The following is a 21,452-nucleotide window of genomic DNA, read 5'->3' as shown; positions in this document are numbered from 1 at the left end:
ATTCAGTGGCTTACTCACTCGTTTCAGAACGCAGACCCCTGGCTTCACCAAGTTCACAGTCCCTGTGGATCCAGCAGACCCCATCCAGCTGGCATCACTGGAACTGGTGTTCTGGGTCACTTTCTGGCTTTCATCTAGTATTTTTCACGGAGGTGTTTTTTGCCCTGTCTCTCCTAGCCACCATCTTAAGTTCTCCTTATTCTTTTTTAGAGTGTCCATCTCTCTGCTTACATTACTCATCTATTCTTCAATGTTGTCTGTTTTTTTTCTGTTAGAACTCTTAGCATATTAATAATAGTTATTTCATATTCCTGGTCTAATAATTCCAATACCTGTGCCATATCTGATTCTAATGCATGTTGTCTCTTCAGATTCTGGGTTTTTAGTTTTTGCTTTATAGTATGTCTTATAAATATTTTGAAAGCCAATTGTGAGGTACCAGGTAAAAGAAACTGTGGTAAATTGGCCCTAGTGTTAGTTTTATGTGTTTGTCTGGATAGGAGTTAGAATCTGTTCACTATTTTCTGTTGCTATTGATGTCAGAGGCTAAAATTTGCTCTGATGTCTTTATTTTCATATCTGCTGTTGTCATTGGGTTTTCCTAGAGAGTTCTCATTAAATAAGATCTGAGCCATGCAGTTCTTTCTGTTGTAATCTGTCGTTATGCAAGAGCTGTATTGATGACGTGGTAATGTGTGTGTTGGGGGTGGGGGTTCTATAATCCTATGATTTTATCTCAGTCTTTGAGTGAGACATTGTCCATGGACTGTCACAGTCACTTCTCAGCTTTTCTTTCCCCCTTTTTGGTGAGATGGGAATGTGGTAACGGGCTAGAGATTGATATTTTCCTTCCTCTACATTGGTTAGGCACTGGTAAAGCCAAAGTCAGTTAGGCTCCGGTAAAGTAGTTTCTTTTTTCAAAAAGTTAATTTAGTTTTAATTATTATAAAATATATATAACATAAAAATCATTTTTACTATTTTAAGTGGACAATTATTTGACATTAAGTACTTTGATAATACTGTGTAACTTCACCACTATCTATTTCCAGCCTATTTTCATCATCCCAAACCAAAACTCATGCTTATTTAGCAATAAACATTTCCCCCGTCTGCCACTCCTGATAACCACTGTTCTTCTTTCTGTCTCTATGAATTTGCTTGTTCCATGTATTTCATTTAAGAGTAATCATACAATATTTATCCTTTTGTGTCTGGCTTATTTCACTCAACCTGATGTCTTATGACTGAATAATATTCTATTGCATGGCTATACTAAATTTTGTTTATCCATTCATTTGCTGATGGTTACTGGGGTTGCTTCCACCATTTGGCTATTGTGAATAATGCTGTGATGAACATTGCTATATAAATATTTGTCCAAGTCCCTGCTTCCAATTCTTTTAGGTACAAACCTAGGAATAGAATTGCTGATTCATATGGTAATTCTATGTTTAATTATTTGAGGGACCACCAAATTGTTTTCCACAGTGGCCACATCATTTTACATTCTTACCAATAGTATATGAGTGTTCCTTTCTCTCCACATCTTTCCTAATGCTTGTTATTTTCAGGTTTTTAAGATAAGAACCGTCCTAGTGGGTGTGAAGTGGTAGCTCCTTGTAGTTTTAATTTGCATTTCTCTAATGGCTGATGATGTTGAGCATCTTTTCAGATGCTTACTGACCATTTGAATATCGTCTTTTGAGAAATGTCTATTCAAATCTGTGGCTCATTTTAATTAGTTATTTGGTGGGGGGGGGCAGGTGCAGTCCTCTGTTAAGAATAGTTTGCTCTGGGCTTATTTCAAAATGGTTATGTTTTCCCTACCCCTACCAGAAGCACAAGCAGAATTTTCTCCTGTTTAAGGGGAGAACCTGGCAGAGATCTTGGAGATAAAACTCAGGGAAGTGTGCTTCTCTAAGAAAACTAGTACTCACCTCCAGCCACGTGAGTCTTTACTTCTCAAGCTAGTTCACGACTACGCCTCCACCAATTTTTCAGTTACAGTTCAAGCATTTCTATAAGCACTGGCTCCAGGAACTAGCTCCAGTGGAGGGTTTCTGGGCTTCTACTCCAGGTAATCTGAGGCTCTTTTTAAATGCTTCTCTCCTGTGGGAGACAGTGCTTTGCCCCATGACCTCAATTTTCCAATCATCTAAGAAAAGCTATTGTTTTTCAGTTTGTTCAGCTTTCTTCTTGTTGATTGGATGGGGGTGCTGACTTCCAAGATCCTTACATGCCAGACCAGAAACCAGAAGTCTTACTTGCTTCACTTTGTAGGCATTTTACTTATTTGATATTTTTAAAAGAGATCTTTTAGCTTATTTAAACAGATGTTTAACATTTTATATTATTCTAGTGCATAAATCAAAAAGAAAATTTAAGCCAAATATTTTGATCCTGAAACTGCCATACGTTGAGAATTTGACTTTTCTGAAGAGTTATTAACATCTGTGTTTTTCTCTATGGCTTCAGCTTCTTTACCATCAGGAACATTGGAATGCAGAATTTCTTAAAAGATTTTCTTCTGGAAATTTCTTCTACATTTCTTTTACCCCTTCTGCAAACATTGAAGATGGTGCTTTCCTGCTTACTGTGTGTTGATTTTTTTGTACATATTGATGAACTGACATAATGAAACTCCATCTATTAGTGGGCATCTTTCTTTCTTATATCTTGTAAAGCACTTGGTTGTTGTTTTATAGGAAAATAAAGAATTATTGTCATTTCTCCAAATTCAAACATTTGCTTGAATACTGTCAACTTTATGTCCCATCATTCTGTTTCTATAACTTTCTGTGTATACGCTGTAACTTTTAGTTTCAGTGCCGAATTACAGTGTACTCTCTGTGAAGATATTTTATAAGAGCATTTAGGCTCAGCCGAGTAAAACAAGGAGTAACTAATGACTAGTTGAAATTATAGTGATACAAATCACCAGGAGGAACACTGCACAGAAAATGGCAGCTCTGTCACAGGTGCTTTCCAGCCCGCAGAAGTTGTAAGATACATGTTGGTATGATGTGACCGGGTTTCAGATACTGTGAAATGTGAAAAAAAATGTGCCTTAGAACCAATGAAATATGGATTGTTGGACTCCAGTGATGATAATGATAAAGCTTATCTATCTTGTTTAACCAAAAGAACATTTCTCAGCTTATGAACCCTCTGAAGCAAGGATAGTGATATCAAATTCCTCGTGTTCCTGGAAGTAATGCTCTATGAAGCAAAATGACTCTTCAAATTTCAGAGTGAAAACTGGATGTAGTTACTTACTTTGAACACGGGAAGATGAAGTTACAATCTGGATGCCTGGCTTTTCTTTTTTTTTTTTTTAAACAGCCTCTTATCCTTGTCACCAGATAATAGTGATTTTATAAAGCAATAACAGGGTGTGCAATCCTTACTATGTTTTGCCCAAAATGTTTTATTCATTCATTTAGTTACACATTCCAAACATATTTATTGAATATCCACTGGTATAAAATGGACAAAAATGCCCACCCACAGTGGAGTTTCCATTGTAGTGAGGGGAGGCAGATGACAAACAACAAAGTAAAATGCGTACATGTACATTACGCCATCCCAATAGAGTCCGTGTTAAGGACTGCAGAGGAAAGCCAAGCAGAAGGGAATGAGCAATGTCTATGAGTCCCTTTCAGCCCATGACACCTGTAAGGTGAGTCAGCCTATTCTTCCCTAGAAGCACACCGACCCCTTGGCCATCCGTAGGCACGTTCCTAGTCCAGATGGTTGCCAGTGAGTTTCCTTCATGAGTTTGAACTGAAGGGTGGGTTTGGATTCTTCCCCCTTCCTATTCTCTGTACTCTAAAAGGCTTCAAGTGTCCCTCCAGCCATATGTACGGCTAACTCTCTGTCTCCCAATCAGAACCTGCCTGAAAACTATTCCTCAGAGCTGTGGTGCGCAGCCCGTATCTTTCCTGGCTGTCTCACCATCCCTTCCAAGCACATTCAGGCCCAGCAGTGAGACCTACAGTTCCTGCATCTTGTTTGCCCCCTGCTGAGCTCTACTTCCTCCTTAGCCAAACCACTCTGTCTCCACACAATCATCTTTCTCTTTTCTCTCCTCAGGTGTTTCCTTCCTTTTTCACAAAGGTGAACGGAATTCTCTCTCCTTGCCTCACTACAGGTAAGCCTGCCATTCCAGCACGGATTGAGTGTGAAGGCTGTGAGGGTGAGCACTACAGGAACTCAGCCCAGGCATGTGCCTGTCCTCACCCCTCCTGCAGCCTGCCTCAGCCCTTTAGATCTGTGCTGGGTGGGTGGGAGGTGCACACTGAAGAGTGCAGGCTTCCCAGACCCTCTGTAGGACACAGAGCAGGAAATGTCTCTGGCCTTGGAGAAGATCCAGGTTCATTAGGTGGGGTTTGGGGCCCACTCTGAAAATTAGCCTAAAGGTGTTTTTAAATGATTAGAAGGAACCTAGAGTATAATCCCTTTTTCAAGCTTCCATTTCATCAAAGTAAGAGATGGGGTTCTCCCTAGAGGCACTAGATGATGATCCTGGGATTTGGGAAGCATGAGAAGGGCAGGTGTGAGGGAAATCAAACCTTTCAGCTTATGGGCTGTCCTCCCCTCCCATCACAGTCTTGTCTGGAATTACCAGAGACCAAAAATACAACTGAAAATGCAGTGGTGCATGGACTTCCAGGGGAACAGGTATTGCTCCCTGCTTCTCTGAGTCTTCCAGGCTGGAATTCAGTGCTCACGTATACACCCACTTCTAATAGCAGACCACCATCAAATGCTTCTCTTGGAGAGAAGCAAGCTGATAGAAGGCTGCAGGCAAAGGAATTCTCAGCAGTGCAGCCAGAGACAACCTGCCTAAGCTGCCTGGCCAGGCAGCCCCCCAAAGTCCCTCCACTCATTGTCTGGGCTTTAATGAGCTTTCTTCAAGTCCACACAGCTTCACCAGCACTCTGCTTAGATACGGAATGCCTTGTGAGGAGGGTGGCACTGGTGTGCTGAACATGTCAGGGAATGACTAAACCAAGCATAGGGAGCCAGTAGCTCTGTGCCTTTCGTAACAAACCAAGCTAATAAACCAGGGTTTGGAGCATGGGGAGACATTTCCTGGCTGAATGCTCCCTCAACATGGAAGACATGTCCTTTCTGTTTGGGGTGAGGCATGGTGGCAAAAGAGACTCCAGCATCACCATGTGAGAGGTTGTGGTGATAATGGGGTCATTGTTCTGCCAGGAACTTTGTGGGTACTTACCAGGTTCTGGTCAAACAGGAGGAGAGACTGGGATGGACAGGCAATTGATGGGAGGATTTATGATGGGGGCATCAAGAAGGTTAAGGGAGCAATATTAATCTGTTGAAGAGAAAGATGAGGCAAATACTGAACGACTGCACTTCTTGTTTCTTCAGTAATACCCATGGCATGCAGAGTTCAAGGGACTATGTGTTTCCAATGCACTGCTTCCTCATAGCAGACATAGGTATCTGATACCTATGCTACTTGTCATCTTATAGATGGAAAATCCATAACCCAGAAGTTAAAATCACACTCACACTGTAGCATTGGAGCCCAAGGAGAGGTCCTTAATATCTTTAACTCCAGACCAGAGCTATGGCAGCTGGCCTCTCAGCACCTCTGGCCTGGTAGAAGTGATGGGACAGAGGGAGTCTGGGAGAGTAGGTAAGCAGAGGGCAAAGAAATGGAAGCGGAGCCTGTGGAGAGAGTTAGGGTGTGACCCCCACAATCTAGGATCAGAGTTGCTTGAATTCGATGGCAGAGGAGGAGACATATTTGGAAACTGGGTCACACATGGGTCCAGGGCTTATTTCAGACCCAGGTAACAGCTCTCTGTGAGGTGAGTGAGGGTGTCTGCCCCCACTCAACTCTTCTTTTGGGGTAAACTGAATTCTGGATGGTTCTTGACAAGAGGCTAATGTCTCTGGTTATGGCCCAGATGCCAGGATCCAAGTAATGGTTCTCTTGAAAAATTGCTGGAGAAAGGCTTTGCTCTCCTGGGAAGGCAGGCTGCCGTATCACACCTTGAGTTGCCCTCAACATTTCAAAGCCAGCCACCACAGCCACTCCTCAGTGTCTTGTTAGAGCAAAGAACCCTGAGATTCCCTTCTGCCTGATGTCTGTACATCAAAATAGTTCCCGCTGGCAAGAATCCTTGAGTATCTCACTTGTTATTCCCCCAACATCTGACCACCCAGTGGAGAAAACTGACTTTCTCAGAAATAGAAGGTATTGGACAGGTAGCTCAGACAACTAATGGCCAAAAGATTCAGCAGTCAGGCCAAAGAAGCTCTGATGATAAATAGGATTCTTTCCCAACCAGTTGTCTGCATTACTTACCCTTCTCCGCTCCAGAGGACCTGCTGCCTGACAGAGAGAAATTCATGATAGTGGAAAATTGCCAAATTCAGCAAATTTCTTCAAGCAAATAATGATTCCAGTAAAGAGTGTTCAAGTTTGCAATAATAATAATGAAAATAATAATTTTGTATCCCTAAAGCACTTCTCATGCCCTAGTCTACTATTTAATATGCAAGGTTCATACATTTACATATGCCTATAGAGTATGTGCACAGTGTATAATTGAATACATAAAATAATTCAATGAAACATTGTCAAATTTTTATTAATTTTCAAAATTTATTCATGTTGCCTATTTTAAAAATTTAATCCCACATATTAAGCCTCTACCCACTCTCATCAGTTCCTCCCATTCACATTTTTAGCATTGATGGTTTATCTATTAATACTAAATAGATAGCTAAGAAGTTATGGGAATCCTTCTTTGCACATGCTAATTTCCTATCTAGAAAGGTAAAACAAAAGAAACAAAAAGCTAAAACCTTTTGTAATTGGGATTTGTCCCTGATTTCTCTCTCTGCCCAGTCTCTGAGGTCAGAAGCTCATGAACCAGCACATACTAGCTTGGCTTTTTTCAAGTTTACAAATGAAACCCTAGAAATACAGAATGCTGCAGAGCTGAAGATTCCTGCAGCCACAGTGACTCATACACAAAACAAAGGTATTGCATTTGATTTGGGTTTTGGCCTTTCAATGTGCCACCTAATCTGTTTTTTGCCTCCCCTCACCTCACTGAGTTCCACATAGGATATCAGAGCCAGAAGCTGCAAAGCTCCCTGAGTGAAGAGAAAAGCTGATTGAATGCAAAATAGAGCTGTTGTTTTATTAAGGATCCATGAGAAAATATAACAGCTACACAGAATGAAGAGAAGATGCTACTGGTGGATTGAAGCTCAGCTGTTACTGGCTGGTCTAAGGTAGGGGAGGAGCAGGGCAGAGCCTATTAGAAGGAAAAAAGGACATTTTGGGAGGATATTCAGTTCAGCAAGCATTCATTGAGCTAGGCTGGAGATAAAAACCCAGAACATAAACTTCTTCACTGAAGAAGATACACAAACAGAAAATTTCAATAAAATTTACTGAGAGATAGTATAGAGATGTGCTAAGCAATCCATGGAAAGCAACATAAGGACACTGAGCCCACCTTGGTGGTTTAAGAAAGGTTCCTGGACAATTGAAACCATAGGAAGAATAGTCTAGAAAAAGTAGCAGCATCCAATGGAACAAGTACCTGCATAATAAGTGCTGGGAATTTTTAGCACTTCATTATTTTAGGGAGTTTGGGAAATGAGAATGGGGAGATTGACAGAGCCAGGGCTCATGGAGCATTGCATGCCGCACTTAAGAAGCTAAACTTTGCTTGGTGGTAGAGTAGGAACCACTGAAGGGTTTTAATCAGAGGACAAATGGGATCTGATATGTTTTGGATAGATCACTTCACTAGCATTGGATACAGAAGAGGTGAGAATGAAGGTAGAAGGGCCAGCTTGCAGATGATTGTAAAAGTTCAAGAAAGAATGGCAAAGGCCAGAAATAGTACAGTGGTGGCAGGGAGGCGATTGACTAATTTGTAGACCAAAATCAACAGGACCGAATTAGTGATTTGTTGGATGGGAGGCGAGGGGAGAAGGGAAGGAGATGAAGTTTCTAGGAGAGTGGTTCTCCAGGTGTGGCTGCAGGATCACAGAATCAGCATCACGTGGAAACTTAGAAATGAAAATTTGGGGCCTCACCACAGACCTTCTAAATCAGTTACTGAATCAGGAACACTGGGGCTGGAGCCCAGCAATTTGGATTTTAACAAGCCCTGCAGGTGAATCTGAAGCACATTGATTGGGATCCATCAATTTACAATAATCTCCAGGGTTTGCCTTGGATTCCTGGGTAAGAAGGTCACCATTTTCTGAGGGAATACTTGACCAGGAGCTGAGTGGTTTGTTTTGTTTTGTTTGAGTTTGAAGGGAAGCAAGCTGATATACAGCAAGGAAAAATCATAAAAAGAAAGTAAGAGACAAAGACAAAACAGTGAAGGAAGGATGAATTGACTCACAGTTCTTAAAGTGACCAGCTGGCAGAGAGAAAATTTCTAAAGTTAACTTGCTGTCTCTGGGGTACCTGTGGAGGAGAGAATGCAGTCGGAATGGTGAGTAAGCAGTTTTTTTCCTCAGTCGTTAAAAATCTTGTTTCCAGACTTGATTTTATATATATATCCTTTGATTATAGTATATAATGTTTTCTATGTCAATGCACAGAAGCCACAATTTGTCAGGATTTGACGGAGCTCTTCCTGCCTTTATGTGGCTGAGGGGATGAAAAGAATATGTGGAAACTCAGGACTCAGATTCACACGTACCTAGGCCTGGGTCTTGCTTGTGCCATGAGCATGTGTAATGCTTTGTTCAGGCAGCATAGATATGAAACCTATAGACTGAGGCAAGACTTGGCTTAGAGATCATAAAAGCAAAGCCCCTCTCTCAGGGACAAGTTCTTCAGTTCATCCCTGAAGTTGTATGTCACTTGTGCTATGGTCAGAGTTCAGAGTACAAGGTTAGAGCTCGAAGTACAGTGAATGCTTAAATTGAACTAGGGAAGCTGGCAAGCATGATGGAGGATGATGGGCATGGAGAGACAGGGTGTTTCTCCTGCTCTGTGGCGTGCCCTTGACTGGGGTCAGAGATGGACATAGTGACTGAGGAGAGGGAGACACCAAAGCATGGAGTAGGTGGTAAAAGAAGGGTTCTCCTGCAGAGAGATCTGTCTGGATCCACATAACATAGAGATGAAAGAGCATCCTCATCCCTGTGAAATACACTTACTTGCCCAAGACATTCAGTTCTGAAAATAGAAGCTTTAATGCACCGAGGAGGCCACTAACCCGGCAATCACAGATGTATGGAAGTTGTTTCTTAATATGGTATATGCAGATAACAGCACCTCAGGGTAGACATGTTTTAAGTGCTTCCCCCTAATACAAATCTATCATCTGTTAGATGTGCTCTTTGACTGGCTTTTTAGCAGTGAGAATGGTTTGTACTGATAAATCCACATACTCTGTGCCAACGTTTCCAAGCCTTTGGCTTCAGAGCATCATGTTCCAACCAACTGTTCCTTCTTCTGCTCTGATCCATCCTACATATCACTGCCAGATTGATTTTCTAAAGTAGGTCCCATCTCACGCTTCTGCTCAAAACCCTACAACAGCTCCCTCTAGCCCGTACAATTGAATACAGATTTGTCAGCTTGGCCAAGGTACCTGAAATTCCCATCGTTAATGACTGTTTTTCCTCCAAAAGCCACAGTCATAATGGACCCATTTTGACACCTGGGAAGAACAGCACATTCACTCATTAGCACCAGTTGAAAATTCAACAGTGGGTGCATTTAGCAGATGGAAAGACATCGGGCTTCTGATGGACACAAGAAGGCCATTTTAAAATCAATTTTTCTTCATATATTTAAGCAGTTTTTTATTATAATTTCAGGATGGTACATATTAGTGGAATGGGGGAAAGGGAAAAGGTTTGACTAGAGCATGGTGTGTTGCTTTGTATTTGGAGAGCTCTGCTGAGTGCTTGTGACTGGCCAGCTCTAAAGGCATGCAAGGACTCTGCACCTGGGATGGGTGGGCCAATAAACAACAGGAGGGGCCTCAAATGGACCTGGAGTCTTTTGCAGCAAAGCATGTGCAGCCCAGCTACTTGCAGAGAGATCTAGTTCAGAATTTCCTATTAGGGAAATATCTCTATCTCCATCCAACACGTACTGCCCATCCACTGTCTGCTGTGGGAGCCCCACTGCCGTCATAAAAAGGCTTTTGGGATTTATTTTTAATAAAATAAATCTGACAAGCTCCAAGAACTTGTCAGATATTTACCTGGTAAGAGGCAAACCATGAATGTACATGTCTTATCCCCAGGGGAGAATAGCTGAAGCATTGTATGCTGAGAAGGCAGGACAGCATGTTCCCATTTCTCATTCCTGTAGAGTTCTCAGTGATCTTGGTTGAGTCACTTAACCTGCTTGTGCTGCAGTATCCTCAGGTGTAAGCTGGAGATAATATAATAACAGTCCTCAACTCACAAGATTGTTGTAAAGATCGAGATAATCAATTAAGGCTTGGAACGGTACCTGGCGCTCAAGGCCTATGCAAGTGCCCGCTGCTGCTGCGCTATTGATGGTACAAAAAATTGGGCTCTGAAGGCAGATTTTCTGGGTTCAATTCCCAGCTTCACCTTGCTGAACTTCAGCAATTACTTAACCTTCCTCTCTTTGCCTCTGATAATTTACCTGTAAAGGGAATAATAGTACTTTTCTCATGGGGTTGCAGCGAAGACAAGTTTGTGTTCTTTGAGTAATGCTGGTATATATTAACTCTCAAATATTAGTCATTATTCTAATTATCCTGGTCCTCTTCTATCCCCACTGCCTCTTCCTGTCACCCACTTGCATGTATTCCTTGAAACTTTGGTACTTGATATTTTAGAAAGAACTAGGACTCTTGAAGTCTTTCTTCCCACAAGCCTGTTTTATTTTGTGATCATGGACTTAGGGTCCTTGTAAAACACTGATGCTTTGGCTCCACCCCCAGAGGCTCTGATTCAGTTCCTCTGCAGTGGGGTTTGGACATTGGCATTTTTTTTTTTTTTTAAAGTTCCCCATCTTATTCTAATGTACATGCAGGGTTGAGAGCTACTGGTCCAGACTGATTTAAGGAGAGTAGATATACTAGACCACTTAATAAAACCCACCAAAGCTACTGCCTTTTCCAAAGGAGGTGATCATGGAGCCTTGTAAAAACTTCAAATTGATTTTGCAGAATATTTTCAGAAGAGCTGTGAGTTTGTGGTATGCTTCAAATTCATCACGAGGTACTCTTGGCTTTAGCTCAGCTATTTGTGGTGAGGCCGCTGTGGAGCCTCGTCCAGGTGTTCTCTCTTGGGGGTGGGGCCGGTGGGTACTACCCTGGAGATAGTTGGCATTGAATTTTCTGCTATGCTATCTAAGAAATCCCTCTAACCTAAAAGGAATGGGAGAAATAATTCATCTGAGAATACTTCAGCTGCTGGACTGGAGACACTCTTTCTTTCTATATCTAAGGCAGCATCCACATCTTTGTAAAAGGCCCATTGACTCAGGCTAAAGATTTTGGAATTTATTCTTTAAGTTTTGGAATACCTGTGAAGAATTGGGGCAGGTAAGAACTTCAAGAGGATGATGGTAGTGTATAGAGTGGATTGGGCCAGGGAAAGAATGAGGGCACAACTTCCATTAGTAGGCAATTGAAATAGTCCAAGGAGAAGTATTGGGAGAGAAGAAAGGATGAATGGTTCAGGTCCTATGGGTGTGCTCTGTCAGAGAGGAGGCTGTGGTTTGGAGGCAGGAGGAGAATGATACTTCTTTGATCATATCAGTGGCCCCTCATAGCCTAAATTATGAAGCCCCAAAACCATTCATTCACCTCTCATTCAGCAAGAGATTTACTGAATCCCTAGAATGTGCCAGTGCTAGTTGTAGGAACTGTAAGTATAGTGAGCAATAAATAGAGCCCACTTTCTGGTTGTGAGAGGAGGGGATGATAGACATTAAAAAAGAAATACATTAGAGAGTTAAGTGCCAAGCAGAGGATCGAATGAAAGGGAAAGGGCAGAGTGAGTAACGCCTGCTTCAATGGTGGATATGGAAGGCCTCACTGAGGAAGTAGCATTTAAGCTGAGATCTAAAAGACAAGAAGAAGCCAGCCTGGTGATAACTGCTGGAGAAGCATTCCAGACAGAGGGATCAGCAAGGGAAAATGTGGCCATGAGTTGAAAAATCTGAGAGACAAAAGGAAAGCTGGTGACCCCAAGTGAGGTTGGAGGGAGAGGTAAGGGCCAGGTCACATAGAGAATTGTAAGCCAGGCTAAGGAATTATTTTATGTTATTCCAAGTGTGATAAGGATGGAAAATAACGGGAAGAATTTAAAAGGGTATGTGTGTGTGTTACATGATGTGATTTATGAATTTGAAAATCACTTTGGCTGTGCTGTAGAGAATAAACTATAGGCAGGGTGGGAGTAGTAGAGATGGAGGGAAGTGAATTTGTTTGGGATGTATTTGGATGATGGAACCATCAGGCATTGATGCTTCAGATACAGTGGTGAGGAGCGGAGAGATGTCAAGGATAATTTACAGGTTTTTGGCATGAGCAACCAATGGAGAATTGGGGCAGTGGGGGTGGGTAATCTCCACTTCTTTCTGCCCTGTTAGGTTGTAGGTGATTAAACTTTCAAGTGAAGAGGGGAAGTATAAAGTTGAATATATGCTTTGGAAAGAGTTTAGGATAAGCTGGATATGGAAGGTAGTTAAAGCCATCAGATGGATGAAATCACCTAGGAAGAGTGTGTAGACAGAGCAGAAGAGGAGGCCTGGTTCCATGCTTTGGCATATCAATGTTTTTTAATTGAACACAAGAGGAAATGCTGACATAATCGTGACTGAGTGGAAAGTGAGGAAGAAGGAATATCAAAAGAGTGAGGTATGATGAAAGCCAATAAAAATCTTTTCAAATGCCATAAGTGATCCACTGTGTAGAATGCTGAAAGGGGACAGTCACCTGGAAACAGAGTCTATTAGATTCTGCAATGTGGAAGCCATTGGTAATTGAGGCAAATGTAGGCTCAGTCAAGTGTAAGGATTGGAAGCCTAACGAGTGGGTAAGGACAGGAAAAGGAGAAAGAGACCTTGGGAAACTCTTCAAGAATTTTTAATATGAAAGTGATCAGAGAAATGAGAGAGTGGTTGGTGGGGCTGCAGGGATAAAGAGAAAGTTTTGTTTTCTTTCAAAGTGGGAGTATTAAAGTGTGTTTGTATGCCGAATGGAATGATTCAGTAGAGAGGCGAGAGAAATGGGTGCAGGAGAGGGGTGATAGTTGCAGGACTGACGTCCTGAAGGCAAGAGCAGGTGGGTCCAGAGCACAAGAAGGGAGGAGAGTTGGCTCTGAACAAGAGCAGGGATGAGGGGTGAAGGGCATGGGTACTTATGCCAGAAGCATGGTAGATTTGGTGAAAGGGAGCTGGAGTTCGGTCCAACTGCTTTTATTTCCAAATACAGGAAAAGGTGAAGTCATTAAGAGTTATTAGGGAAGGGAGACAGTGTATATAGGTCTTGAGGAGTAGGACAACAGTCAAAGCAAATATTTCTATAGAGCTTACTCTGTGCCTGGCAGTGTACAAATGACTTACCTGTATTAACTCATTTAATTCTCGCAGCAATCTGTATGGTGTGTTCTAGTATTAACCCCACCTTACATATGAGGAAACTGACATTAAGTTCACATAGTTCATAAGCAGCAGAGCTGTTATTTGAACTGTCTGCAGGGACAAAGTATGAAATAGTGATTTTGGAGATTGAGAGAATATAGATACTGTGAAAGTGATATAGGGTTGCCTGTCAATGTTGGGTGTCATTTGAGATTTGTGTTCATGAATTCAAGGTGAAACAATCAGCATAGTATGCATTTTTCTTCAGAGTTCATCTCAGAGGTAGGAGGCTCAGACTAAGCAAATGATTTGGTATAACTAGACTCAGGCTTTGCCTGGTAAGTTCCATGGAGGAAGAAGAGGGCAAAGGAGTTAAGGAGATTTGCAAGGGAATGAGTATAATTAGGATGCTCAGCCATAGGTAGGACAGTGAAGATGTGCGACTAATGGAGAGTGGAAGGAATGGCAGGGCCAGTGGGTTGGGAGACTTCTTGAGGTCAGAGCATTACTGGAGTGACAGTAGAAGAGAATTTGAGCTGCAAGGATGAGAAGCGATGTTCAGGTGCTGGAAAATGAGAATCTGGAGATGATACAGTTATTGGTGGTGAAGTCAAGGATAAAACCAAGTTCTCTCTCTGTTTCCATTCTTACCTTTTATAGTCCTGTACCTTTAAATAAGAATTGCAACCAACCATCTCCATACCTTTGATTATTTTCTTATGTAGGATACTTTTACTTCTGTTTTCTGCCTTTCTTCAAGTCCTTTCTCAAATGGAACCTCCTTTGTTACCTGCCTCTCCACACATTCTAATGTCTTTAGCTATAAGTTATTTTGTTTTCTTGTGACACCACTTATACTCTTCATATAGTATTTGTTGTATGTTGCCTTATAATGAGGCATTTGTTCTTGTGTCTTAGCCACTTTACTGGGTATTAGGTGCTCAAGGGCAAGGGTCATAACTCTATAACTTGGTAGTTTGGTCTAGGCTTGGTCTACTCCTGTCCTGGCTGTAGGTGCATAGTAAATATAGAATCTCATCTCTAAGGAGAGGGACCATGTAGTAGATGCTCAATAAATGTCTGTTGAATTGAATGAATGAGTGAACAAATTAGGAGTATCACTTTACACTGTAAGCATTATCTGTGAATCCACATCCCAGCAATTCTATTCTCTCTTCTTTGTGAAATTAATAGTCCAGTTCTTCATTACAGGTCCTAATAATAATATTAAAATCCATATAGTACTTTATCTGTGACAAGCACTGTTCTAAGTACTTTACATATTTTAACTCATTTAATCTTCACAATAACACTAAAAAATGAGTGTTGTTTCCATTTTCTAGAAGAGTTGTCCAAAGCCACACAGGGAGTTTACAGTAGAGCTACTCAACAAAGTTAAATAGCTTTTAGGCTCTTAACCAGTGTTTTCTAACTTTTTTGATGGTAATCCATATGAAGAAACACATATTACACTTCAACCCATGATGAACATACATATGTAATGTGAAATGAAAAGTTCGCAAACTAATACTTATCATGTTAAACGCACTTTGATATTTTATTTTCCCTTTGATTCTATTCTATTTTATTTCATTACAATATGCTAGAAGGGACTATAAATTCATTTCACAACCTATAAATGGGTTGTGATTCAAAATGAAAGCACTGCTCTAACCATCACACTTACAGCCTCCCTCTTGCTAGAACAGATCAGTGACTCAGAATCCTTCAATTCTCCCATGCCATTGGTCCAGGTTTCATTTCCTTAAAAAAAAAAAGTATTCTGACTGGTACACGGGGAATAGCATGCACTGAAGCTACTGTTTAATTACACAGTGTGGAGCTTAAGTTAAATGACATATTCCCTTCTGAGTTACAAGTAACCCAGCTATAGAATTGCTGGAGGATTAGTTAAGACATTTCTAATTAAAAAAGAAATATAATTAAGTTTAGAGAGGTCCACTGTCTCTGAGACAAATCTCTCTCCTATCAAAGGAGCCTTTCTTATTTATATCACACTGATTAAACAACTTTTCTGGAGTTAGAGCTTTGAATTCAATTTTACTCATTCCTTCACTTAGTTACTAATTCACCAACTCATTTATTTGGAAAAGATTCATTAAAACTGAAAACTAGGCACTGTACTTAGTGTTCGTGGTGGGTCCTGATGACGCGATGCCTGTATGCCGCGTCCAGTTTGTAATTCAGAGATTTAATGCCACGAGGGTAGGGTTGTCCCCATCACTGCAGGATGGCGGAGGGAGGAGGCACTTAATTGTGCTCTTCACAGAAGAGATGATGGTGCAACTGAGAACTGATGAGTGATAAGAATTTTATCAACTATTTGGATGGGCACGCTGGAGAAAACAAAGGGATAGGGTAAGGAGAGAAAGAAGTTCCAAGTAGAGGGAGAACATGTGTGAAGGAAAGGTTGTGGTACATTCAACAATGTGGAACTATAATAAGAGGGCGTCGTACTTGTGGGGATGTCTTACTCAGCTGCTGAAACAAATACCATACAATAGTTTGGCTTTACCTGTGGAAATTAATTGGCTCACAGTTCTAAGGCTAGGAGAGGTCCAAAATCAGGCATCAGCAAGGCGATGCTTTCTCCCCTGTTGTGCTGGGGCTGCTGGCTGCTGGCAACTCTTGGTCCTTGGATTTTCTGTCACTTTGTCTTCTTCCCTTGGTTTTCTCTCTCTGTCTGAATTTGATTCTGCTTATAAAGGAGAATCAAGTAGTCCGGATTAAAACCCAATCTGATTCAGTTGGGCCACACCTTAACTGAAGTACATCTTCAAGACATCCTATTTATGATGGTGCCACAAGCCACCAGAATGCACACCAAGACCAAGAACCTGCTGCAGCTGGGGTACACGATTCAATGCACCACAGGGGGATTGATGGGACATGAGTAGGGGAAGTGGGCAGGGGTTGATTATGAAGATATTTTTATGATATACAAGGAGTTTGGACTCTATTCTTTAGGTGACTGAGCTATTAAAGAGTGTTTGGCAGTTGAATGTCTTAATGTAGCTTTTCAGAAAGATAACACTGGTTTGGGGGAAGTGGTGGTGAAATGGCACAAGCAATATTAGAAGTGGAGTGAAGACAAGGTGCAGATTTGAGAGATATTTAGGCAATGGAGTAGAAAGGAGTCAGTGACTATTGGGTGTGGACAATGACGCCCAGATTCCTTCCAGCAGATGGTAGTGCCATGTATCAAGATAGGGGCTACAGGAGAAGGAACAGATATGGGAAATGGTAAACTGAGTTCTGTTTTGTTACTCAGTGCAACCTCTTTAAGAGACCTCCAGGTGAGATATACAACAGGCAGGCAGAACTATTAGTCTGGAGGTCTATGTGCAGGTATAGATTTGGAAGTTGTAGATTCTAGTTGGTAGTTGAAGCAGTAGGTATGAAAGTCTTTATGCACAATAAAAATAAGAGGGCCAAAGGCAGAGCCTACCAATATTTAAGAGGTGGGCTGAAGAAAAGGAATACATTTGGAAAACACAAAATTAAAAACCCTGAAAGGATCAGTCACTGAAGTGGGAAGAAAATTGGCAGTGATTGTCATTAATGGATAACACATAAGAAAGAGAATTTCAACAAGTAATTTTTAACAGTGTCAAATAACATGGAGGGACCCTGGAAAATGTTCATTGGCTTGTTCAGAGTAAGTTTGGGGTGGAGCAAAGTGTAGTGGAATGGGGGATGGGATTCAGGCTGCGAGAGAACAAAATGGGGAAATGCAACAGTGAACAGCCTAGCATTGTGATTAAGAGGGGACTCCAGTGACATATTCATTCAACCAATGTCGATTGAATATGCATTCTATTTGGGGCATTTGTCTAAGTTTTGGTGATATATCAGTGAACAAAAAAAATTAAAATCTCTGTCCTTACAAAACTTACATTCTCAGATGACCTTGGTTTGAATCCTGACTTTGCCACCTCCTATTTTGAGACCTTGATAAATTATTTAACCTAAGTCTTAGTGTACCAGTCCATGGGTAAGATATTAGTACCTATATCATAGGGTAGTTGTGAGAAACCAAGAAAAATAATGTAAGCCATGTGGCCCAATGCATTGTACATAATTATCTTTCAGTAAGTGTTAGCTATATTAAGTAGAGCGTCAATCAATTTTGCCAGAGACTTCCCTTCGCTGGGAATTAAAAGAAATCTGATTGTCTCTAAAAGCAGACTCCAGATTAAAGGAGAGAATTTCTCAGGTTGGGAGATGTCTGGCTTGTTAATATACACGGAGAAAGAGTGAGTCAAGCTAAGGAGAAACATAATTTGCACCGTGAGAGCACGAAGGAGAGTGGACGGCCTGTGGGTTCTTGCTGGGTGAATATCACCTTGGGGCTCAGTTAGGTGAAACAAAATGACTCTGAGTTTGGGCAAAGGACTTTGCTCAAAAGCACCAATGTTCATTTATTTTTCATTATCTTATACTCTGTTTCTAGATCCAAAACTGCTTTGTCCACTTAGGGAATGAGTGCCTCAGTGTGTTTTTGGCACACTGCGTAGGAAGCAGCCTCGTTACTCCATAGTGACCATTTACCCAAAGGTTCCAACACTTTGTTTTTCCTAACAATCAAGAATTTTAATGGACTGTCAAGACTCTTCCCTAGATTCAGGATCAGTGGGAGTTGCAAGAAGCATGTCAGCTGTTGAGTCAAACAGACCTGAGTCTGAATCCCAGTTGTTGCCAACTGGCTGTGCAGCCTTGGAAAATTTCCTTAGCATCTCTGAGGCTTTGTTTGCCACATTGTAAACATGAGAAAAATAATACCTACCTCATAGTGCTACTGTGAGATTAAACCTGAAAATAGGAAAAACCTAGCTCATATAGTAAAAATTCAATAAATATTTATTTTTCTTATTTCCATTAGTTCTTAAGCACACAATAATTTAATACTTACCTGAAAATGACAAAGGCTTACAGAATTTTGCATGGTCCTTTACTTAACAAATTTCTCATCTGTAAAATGGAAAAGCAGTATCTTCTCCAAATCCTGCATGGTGAGGATTTTATGATACAAATATGCATTGTCACATCTTTGGTTCTTTTTACCATTACTATTTTTGTGAAGGCAGACACAAAAATGCCCTGGGGCTGACTTTTCCATCAGGACTGAGATCCTGGTGAGGTGAGAAATCCTGGTAGGAAAGTTGATTTATAGGCTGCAGTAAAGTGGAAAGCTGAGCTGTGCTTCTATGTTGAAGGCCAGATAAAAACCCTGAAAGCTAAAGAGCTATGTGTGTTTTAAACATAGAGCAGGGCTGGTTGTGGTCCAGCCAACAGTTTCTGTGAGTGCCCACTTAGAGACCCAGCCAGGCTTTCCCCATAACATGGAGCTCTGGAGATAATTCTCAGCTTTGTGCAGACTATGCCTATGTATGCATTAATGTGTGGTTTTGCACCAAAACCATTGGTTTGAATGAGATTAGGAATAAAGATATACTCAGAGAAGTCAAAGGCCAGAAGAAGCATGCTGGGTAGAGTGCCAGAGAGATCTTGCCTCATAATGGAAAGCTCAGACTCAAGATTTAACCCCTGGCAGGTGCCTACACAGGAAATCAGTGGTAACGTGTGTTCTGTCAGCCTGGTTGTTGCTGATATGGTTATTCCTCTTCTTTCAGACAGAGCTACTCCATGCTCTCAAGTTTACGTAGCTGCTTATTGCCTTTCACTTGGCTACAGGGGTTTCTGTCACTCCTGTTCGTTTCTTTGTTCGGTTCTGATTTCTGTGTTTTGCTTTCTGTTTGTGTTCAAATACTCTGCACCTGGGAATCAGTCACAGGGAAGGGATGCTAGAAGGACCTAGCTAGAGAAAGCTGGAGAAAAAGAACACTATGCCAGCAGCACAGTTAACTGCTAAATGAGGGCTTTTCAAAGAAAATAGATCCCTTATTGTATCACCTGGTCTGAGCGGGCATTCCTTCCACTGACCAGGACACAAAGAGGCCCGGGGCTTGACCATTCTAAGCCTTTGGCACTGATGACATCAAGTCTGTCTGCCGTGATGGTGAGCCTCTCATAAGACAGTGAAGGAAGAGGGGGAAAGAAAATATTACATGTACTGTTCCCCTTCTCTCCCTTTGCTCCAGCTGTTTTTCTAACACACTGCACAGTTCCTTCCACAAAGCCTTTGCACTGGCTCCTCCTTCTGCATAGAACCCTCTTCCCCACGACGACGTCACAGCTCACTCCTTCTCTGCTCACATGTCACCTTCTCAGGGAGGCCTTCCTGATCTTTCTGTTATGAAAAGAATTACGGGCTCCCCACTTTTGCTGCTCCACTTTTCTTCATAGCATTATCTGCCATTCTGCACACCACATTGCTTGTTTTATTGTCTGTCTCTCTCTCACCAGACCTTAAGCTCCATGAGGCAAGGGATTTTTGTCAGGTCTGTTCACTGCTTTATCTTCAGCGAGAATTTGCCTGGCCCAAAGTAAATGCTCGAATATTTGTTAGAAGGAAAGAAAGAAGGAAATGCAAAGGGAAAATAAAAATGTAAAGAAAGGAAAGGTTGTACTTCTTGTCAGGAAACTTTTAATTTAGCAAACATTATTTCAACTTGAACCCTGTGCTGCCCCTCCTCACATCCATGAGTACAGGAACATCCAGTCCAGTTGCGATTGTGAGACCAAGGAGGAAACAAGCGACAGAAGAGAGATGGGACTAAAACAGCATTGAGCATCAGAGAAAGAAGCCCTACCTCCTTGGGGTGACCAGAAAAGGCTTCAAGGGGGAGGTGCCATTTGAGGTGGTATTTTAAGGGGTAGAGGAGTAGCAGTAGGAGCAACTGCACGGCAGCAGATACATAAGGGGTATATTTGGAGAACAGAAAATCAATCAAGTGGGCTTTAGGTCGGGTGTGAGGGAACAGTAGACAAGGAGGTGAGAAGGTGAGGCCAGGACGCAGTGTCCTGAGCTCTGAATAACTGAGGGAAGCCTTCACACTTCATTCATTAAGCAGTGGGGTCCCCTGTAAGGCTTAGGGGTGTAAAGTGGCCAGGGTTGTGGTGTAGGAAGGTCCAGTGCAGCAGCTTTGAAGGATGGGTTGGCATAAGGACCTCTGAGAGGAGAGGATGCTTCAGGACAACATTCCCACTGTCCCAGGAGAGGATGAAGAGTGATGGGCAGTAGATGGTGAGCCTCCAGCTCACAGCTGCAGCTGCACTCACATGGGGCCTGGGTCCCTACCAGGGGCCTTCAGCACATAATAACTCCCTGCTCTTTTCCCAGTTACCCAAAGCCTCTGGGTCCAAGGCAGACTCAAAGCATAGCCTTTGTTATTCAGATGCTACAGGTAGCTTCGTGTTTAGATGGTCAAGAAAGAAAAATAATAGCCTTGCCTGCTCAGGGCCCTGCAGAGGCCCCAGGTCCCAGAACCTCACAGCCCATTTAGTGCCCTTTCTCCTCTCACAAATGCAACCCCTTCCCTGGTGGAGCCTTGTGGGGGTGAGCCATTTGCACAGGGGCAGAGCAGAGCTCTGTAAAAGGAAGCAGAGGGTGGCCCAGGAAATGTCCACAGAGTGTAATTCCTTTAGCTGAAATCTGGCCTGATCCTGAGATGAAAACACCACTCCTCCCCACCTTCCACCTTATGAATAGCACAGCAGGATCTTTAATAACACTCCACACATAATAACAAAGCCCTTTGTGTGGACAGACCAACCGTGTTTCCACCACAGTCCCTTTTAGGAAAAAGAGTTCAATGCAAGTAACAAACTTTGTCATTAGTCTCTCATGCTGTGGAGCAGGTTGGTGGAAATTAGCATGACCCAGTTTCAACAGAAAGGAGAAACTGAGGCACTCATCGGTTCAGGG

The 21,452-nt window shown here is 42.0% G+C and overlaps 1 long non-coding RNA gene across 1 annotated transcript in view; it reads left to right on the top strand.

The window, feature by feature from the left end:
- The first annotated feature begins 4,093 nt into the window (after positions 1-4,093).
- Positions 4,094-21,452, top strand: part of LOC119541782 — a 71,191-nt gene continuing 53,832 nt past the window's right edge. Inside the window, exons 1-3 of the long non-coding RNA XR_005218350.1 lie at positions 4,094-4,153; positions 6,890-7,281; positions 8,319-8,507. This is a non-coding gene — a long non-coding RNA (uncharacterized LOC119541782). The remainder of the gene's footprint in view (positions 4,154-6,889; positions 7,282-8,318; positions 8,508-21,452) is intronic.

Source organism: Choloepus didactylus, chromosome 8 (assembly GCF_015220235.1).
Source record: "Choloepus didactylus isolate mChoDid1 chromosome 8, mChoDid1.pri, whole genome shotgun sequence".
Taxonomy (NCBI): Eukaryota; Metazoa; Chordata; class Mammalia; order Pilosa; family Megalonychidae; genus Choloepus; species Choloepus didactylus.
Note: the sequence above shows the minus strand (reverse complement) of the source record. Positions and strands in the feature narration are given on the sequence as shown.